A 7500-nucleotide genomic window follows, 5' to 3' on the forward strand; every position below is an offset into this window, starting at 1 on the left:
ATAACAAGTTGCTAGTGATTTTCGTTAGGGGCCGGAAAAATTTACGCACAATATAGGTCTCCCAATTTTGTAGTTTGAGTTGTAGGCAATACACTTTAAGTATTGAAAATATGTTTACATAAAATATAACATTTGCAGAAATAATAATATAAGGCTAAATTATTCTGAAAACCAGGCTCCGAATAATTCTCGTCTTGTTCACACCAGCGCAATAATTTGCTCTGGTCTAAAAATAGATAGACTGTAACTTTTGATCAATTTTACCTTTTGTTCCATAAAATATCCATATCTAGACATTATTTGATGCATGATCGAGTATTTATGAATATGTGTTTATTTTGCCACCTAACAGCCAAATTTTAAAGGTTATTTTTTTTCTATAATTTACATTGGAATGTGAGCTGTCAAGACAGGAACATGTGGTTTGCCATGTGCTTCTCGACCTTTGTTTACGTTTGAGGCACCTAATTATACTGCTCTATACCTAGATAATTTAGTGATCGAGCGACAGGATGTAAAATATTTATAAGAAATTCGTATTTTTTTTAATTCGATTTTTTTTTTGTCAGACAAAATAACTGTGGGACGTAACTCAATGGATATAGATAGTTCGAAGATGACATCACTCAGGTCTTTGTTATTGTCTTTTGCCATCCGAGTTTTTATTAGTACTTCTCATTAAACTTATTAAACATTAAACAACTCATTAAACATTAAGGTTCCGGACAACATGGCTGACACCTGTTGACATTGAGCTTCGGCTCAGTGGATAGTCTTATGTTTCCATTTATTCACTGTGTGGAATCTTTAATTTTTACCTGATGTGGACTAATCTTAATATTGGAACTTTTAACTTAAGATCTTTTAAAAGTAACATTCGAAAGGAACAACTGTGTCAAGATTTAGAAAGTTATAAAATGATGTGTTGTGTTTACAAGAGACGAAGATCCAAGATGGCGTCGACCAAACAATAAATGGTCACAGACTGCTGTGCTTTGCTTCCAGTTCACCTCACTATGGATGTGGATTTCTCATAAATAAAAACTGCAGGGATTTGACTAGTGACGAATGGAATGTTTCGGACAGAATATGTGTTCTTGAGCTTAAGTGTAAGATCAATTCAAGGAACCAGAATAACGATAACAAAGACGATCACGGTAAGAAGACGTTCACTATCTCAATCGTAAATGTTTACGCACCAACAAGTCAACGCGCAAAACAATACCCAGAGGAAACTGATAAATTTTACAAAGACCTAGACGATACACTGAACAAAATAGGAAACAAATCAATATTAATAATTGCTGGAGATTTTAATGCCAAAGTAGGAAAACGTCTCGACAGTGACACACTATGTTTAGGATCATACTCAAAAGGAAAACGTAACGATAACGGAGAAAAATTAGTCCAGTTCTGTGAACAGAGAAAACTTTTCATAACAAACAGTGCTTTCAACCACCCATCAAGACACCAGACAACATGGGTAGGACAAAGGAAAGACCAAACCCAAGACAAAATGATAACAATACACAACCAAATAGACTATATCATATGTCGACACCGCCATAAACACTACTCAACCAACTCGCGATCATACGGTGGCACACTGCTAACATCCGATCACAAACTTGTAAAAACGAATTTCAACATAAATGTGTACAGACAACGAAGACAGAAAGGTAATACGGCAGTCAAAATAAACACGGCAAAAATAGTAAATGAGCGAGAATGTCGCATTCATTACCAATATGAACTTAACTCAAGTCTATGGAAAATAAAGCAAAACAGTAATCCAAACAATGAATGGAAAGAGACGCAAGCGGCAATGAAATATGCGGGGAAGAAAGTGCAGGCTCTATTAATACAACTAAGAACAAACCAAATCGAACGCCTAACATCGCTATTAACGATCTATCGCGGCAACAAAAAGAACTTAGGATCAGGATACAAAACACGAAAGACTCGGAAGAAATAATAAACCTGAAAACGGAACGAAACAAAATACTGCATTCAATTCGATCACTTACAATAAAACACAGAAATGAGGAATTAGACAAAAAAGTGGAAGACATAGAAAAGTCCAAAAATAACGCATCGTCTATGTTCAAAGCGACGAAATCTCTGAACCGAAAACCATTCGAGAACCCAAAACTACAGGATAAATTTGGCAGACAACAAATCCCAACGATATCCTTGACATTGTAACTGACCACTTCCAGCAGAAATTTCACAAACAAGTCTCACAAATATCGCCCTTCTCAGGAAACCCTAGAGACCTAAACAACCGCATCACAACAACTGAAGTTAGAAATAGCATAAAGTGCCTAAACAATAACAGATCCCCAGGCGAAGATGAAATTCCCGCTGAATTGCTGAAATGCGGTACCCTCTCCCTGGATCTGAGCATTGCAAACATAATGAACAAAACATTCTCAACACACAAAGACTGGGACATAAACAGCGGTGTCCTAATTACAATACAAAAACCAGGAAAAACGAAAGGACCCGTAAACAACCTGCGCCCAATAACATTACTGAATACCATAAGAAAAACACTGTCAACTATTGTCCTCAACAGAATTAGACCGAAAATAGAAAATTATCTATCACATAGCCAAAGCGTGTTTCGCCAAGACAGAAGCACATCGGACGTTGTATGGACACATAAATGGTTGGCAGCAAAGGCACTCAAAGAAAACATATCCATAACAATAACCGGAATCGATATGTCCGCAGCCTTTGATACGATCGACAGAGGAAAACTTTTGGAGATATTAACAGAAATAGTAGACGAAGACGAGCTCCGAATAATCCGATTTCTCCTCAGCAACACAAAGATACAACCAAGGATATACGGGGCCACAAAACAGACGCAGTTCGAAAGTAACATCGGGACCCCCCAAGGAGATAGTCTGAGCCCGATTCTGTTCACAATATACTTAGAACACGCTCTGAAAGAAGTTCGAAAAGTCATTCCAAAACCGACTCATATTGAGAATGCAATCCCTAGAGAAATCGCCTATGCAGATGATGTCGATTTTATTGGATCAACACCAGCAAATATAGACATCATACAAAATACCCTCATGAAATATAACCTCCAAGTCAATGCCAATAAAACCGAATTTACAACAATATCGAGGAACAAAGAGGAATGGAAAAGAACAAAGAAAGTCGGCTCACTAATTGGAGACACCGAGGATGTACAAAGAAGAAAACAGCTATCAAACGCCGCACTCAGTAAACTCACCAATGTATGGATTAGAGGTGACAAAATAAAGAGAAAAACCAAACTGAAACTGTACCATGCTCTTGTAAAACCGGTACTTCTGTATAACTGCGGCACTTGGGCGTTGACAAAATCCGAAGAAGAACATCTGGATGCCTTCCATCGCACACAGCTAAGAAGGGTACTGGACATCAAATACCCCAAAAAGATCTCAAATGAATCACTCTATAAGATCACAAAAGAAAGACCAATCTCCCTTGACATTTTACAACAACGATGGCAACTTTTCGGTCACATACTACGCAGGGACAAAAACATACCAGCAAACCAAGCCATGTCGGGATACTTCCAAAAACACGGGAACCTTTTCAGAGGAAGACGGATCACAACACTCCCCGTGATCCTAAACAAAAACCTCACAACACTTGGACAAAGCATTAGTCTCATAACGGCAGGGGACCTTGAAAATCTGAGAACCCTAGCAGAGGACCGGCAATATTGGAGACACCTCACACAGGAAATACTGGAAACAGCCAAGGCGACCCGATCTTTCGGTCGAGACGCGAAAGGCATCTAAACCTAAACCATTAAACTCTATTAACCAGACTATAAACGATCATGGTTACACACAGTTTTGTGTGTTGGCCAGTTATACTTCCGGATGGCAATGTTGTGAACTTCTTAGCCAAGTGCATACTATCTATAGTGAAGTAGACTCGTCATTGTAGTCCTTCAGAGCCATTAGGCCCATGGAGCCGGAGTTTCTCCCGGTTTCTATAGCGTGAAACGGACAAAAGCAGTTGCTTGCTACCCTTTGGATAGGACGCTGGGCTATCGCAAAATACTTTCCGCCAGATCTAACAGACTCAGCTAGCAATGAAAGTCGCCGTCTTTTCACATTTTTCATAGTTGTTTGTTTTTTTTTAAACAAAAAATCGTCAATTTAGCATAAAAACGGCGAAAATTGCGGCTTTTTGCGGCCCCAAAATAATTTGCGGCTTTTTGCGGTCAAGGGTGAAATTTGCGGTTGCAAATTTGCCATTTGCGGCCGCGAAAAACTGCGGGGACAGCAAAAAGCGTTCTAGAATCCGAGCATGCCGAAATCCGATGCTGAAGGGAGGAGCTCACCAATCCATTAGGTCACACAACTCCAGTCCAGCAGCAGCTTCAAATGGTGCTAGAATTTGACGTTCTAGAAGAATCCAGCGAGTAGCTAACTGTATAATAAAATAGTAGTGGTAGCATGATTAGGAGAAGCAGCGGTAGTAGAAAACATTAATTGTGGTTATGGTGGCTGTGGTTGTGGTTGTTGTTGAAGTCATTTTAGTTGTGTTGTTCTCTGTCAATCCACCCATCCTCTATCCATCTATCCATCCATCCATCCAGCCGTCAGCTATAAATATATATATATAAATATATATATATATATATATATATATATATATATATATATATATATAATATATATATATATATATATAATATAATGTAAATTTTCACTCACATTTTTTGCCGAGACGACTCGTTTCTGTGTATTTCTCACACTTCTTCAGTCGGCATAATCCATTTTGTCATGTCCGTAGAAAACTCCAAACTCAGTTTGGAGTTTTCTACGGACATGACAAAATATGCCGACTGAAGAAGTGTGAGAAATACACAGAAACGAGTCGTCTCGGCAAAAAATGTGAGTGAAAATTTACATTATATATTAGCTCTAACCACCATCATCGAGCACTTTCGTACCTACAAGTACCCACTAACACTCATAAATATATATATATATATATATATATATATATATATATATATATATATATATAATATATATATATAATATATATATATATATATATATATATATATATATATCACTCTATATAATTTCCTTTCTCTGTCTCTGTTTTTACGTGAATAAAAATATCTTCTTTCCTCTTTCTCTCCCTTTTAAATCTTCTTTTCTCTTCTACGTCATTTGTCTATCTCTCTTTTCCTCTTCCTGTCAAAGCAGTCTTCCGGATTGTTGTGGAGGAGACACTCCGATGCCCGTGTCATGCGTCGTGACGTCATCATAATTTGTGATGTATTTAATGTTCTGCAGTTGAGATAAGGTTGGAACAAGTTGTTATTTTATTGGTTATTTTGGGGATTGCTTTGATAAGCTCTGAATGTTTGATGTCCCTGTCAAAATCAGCATGTTAAGTTGGTGACTAAGTGGGTTGAGGTTTGTCGATAGCAGATTAGATCTGATCATGCTATATATAGAACATTTATTATGTCGGAATGAATTGGACCCCGAAAAGTGACTTTAGAATTAAATTGATAGTAAATACCAATTTTTGAGCTTTTGCATTGTGAAAAATTATCTTCATTCTCTTACAAAACAAATCGAAACAAACCCCAAGTTTCATGTTTTTGTCAATAAATTCAATTTTTTGCACCCAAGTCATCCCGACATAATACCGTTTAGAGACGGTGAGTCACATTTCCGCAGTTTATCGTCCTCTGCGACAAGTTGATGTGCTGCTTTTCTGCACATAACATAATCCAGTGTGTGTGTGTGTGTGTGTGTGTGTGTGTGTGTGTTTGTTTCATTAAAATGTTTTGAGGCTATGTGGTCTAGTGGTAAGACACTCGCTTTCGGATCGGAAGGTCCTGGGTTCGAGCCTCGAACTCGGCGCATAGTTGAGTCCTTGGAAAAGGCTCTTTACTCGCATTCTCTCACCGTACTCAGGTGTAAAATGAGTACCTGGCCGTTAACAGCGTTGTCTTTGTCCGAAAAATTGTAATATCGCCTAACAGGCGTCATGTCTCGTCCTACATGTTAAATGTTGCTGTTGACCAGGGACCCTGTGTAAAGCGCTTTGAGCATGTTTAGTGGATATTGCGCTATATAAAAGCTCAATTTTTAAAATTGTTTATTCATAACTTTTAATGTTATCGATATAATGAGATTGATCCCTACTCGTCTAAAGCTCCTAAAACTGAGACGTTTAAATTTAAATACGTTTTGACTATCTAACACTACGCCATCTTAATCTATAGATAGTATGCGCTTGGCTAATAAGTTCACAACATTGCCATCCGGAAGTATAACGGACCAACACACAAACCTATGTGTAACCTTAAACGTTATAGTCTGGTTAATACAGTTTAGTGAGAATTACTCATAAACGCGGATGGCATTTAAAAAAAAAACAATAACAAAGGCCGGAGTGACGTCAACTTCGATCTATCTATAGATAGTATGCGCTTGGCTAAGAAGCTCACAACATTGCCATCCGGAAGTATAACGGACCAACACACAAAATTGTGTGTAACCATGAACTTTTATAGTCTGGTTGATACAGTTTAGTGAAAAGTACTCATAAACGTGGATGGCAAAAAGCAATAACAAAGACAGGAGTGACGTCATCGTCGTTCTATCTATAGATAATATGGATAAGAAGTGAAAGTTTTCTAGTAAAATGTATTGATAGATAGAACGAACTTGACGTCACTCAGCTTTTTGTTATTATGTTTAGCCAACCATTTTTATGATCGTGACGTCACTTCCCTCGTAATGACGCATAGTAACTTAGCAACTGGTTATAAATTATCGGAACAGTGGCTGACGACCTTATGAAATATTTCTCCAACGAGCATAAAAGTGTACAGAGGAGAAAAACATTATAAATCTGATAATTTTTTTGATTTTAATACATTCTGATCACATGACACGTGAAAAAGTTCTAGCCAGCATGGAGAATAAAAAGTACCGATTTTTTTTTTGTTTAGAACCAAGCTGCTCGTTGCTGGTCGACGTGACATCAGACTATTATATATCCTATTCTCAATAACTTTTATTAATCAGACTATTGTGCGGCTATTTGGTCTTGTGGTATGGCACTCGCTTTCGGATCGGAATGTTCTGGGTTCGAGTTTCGCTCGGCGCATAGTTGAGTCGTTGGAAAAGACTCTTTACTCACATTCTCTCACTGTACTCAGGTGTAAAATGAGTATCTGGCCGTTAACAGCGTTGTCTCTGTCCGAAAAAAATATTGCAATATCGCCTAACAGGCGTCATGTCTCGTTCTACATGTTAAATGTTGCTGTTGACTAGGGACTCCTTGTAAAGCGCGAGGCTCGAACCCAGGACCTCCCGATCCGAAAGCGAGTGTCATACCACTAGACCACATAGCCGACGCAAAATATTGTCACGAGCCCATAATTGTGTTCGGTTTAATATGTCTCTATACATGTCAGCGTTTGCTATTTTTACTTGTTCCTTTCAT

General features: G+C 37.9%; 1 protein-coding gene across 2 annotated transcripts in view; it reads left to right on the plus strand.

Moving 5' to 3' along the window:
- LOC144974481 (gelsolin-like protein 1) overlaps positions 1-7500 on the plus strand; it is an 85230-nt gene that overhangs the window by 54430 nt on the left and 23300 nt on the right. The gene's annotated exons all lie outside the window — the stretch shown is intronic.

The sequence above is a fragment of the Berghia stephanieae genome, chromosome 6 (genome assembly GCF_034508935.2).
Source record: "Berghia stephanieae isolate SIO BIC M18660-M18661 chromosome 6, UCSD_Bste_1.3, whole genome shotgun sequence".
In the NCBI taxonomy this organism is placed as follows: domain Eukaryota; kingdom Metazoa; phylum Mollusca; class Gastropoda; order Nudibranchia; family Aeolidiidae; genus Berghia; species Berghia stephanieae.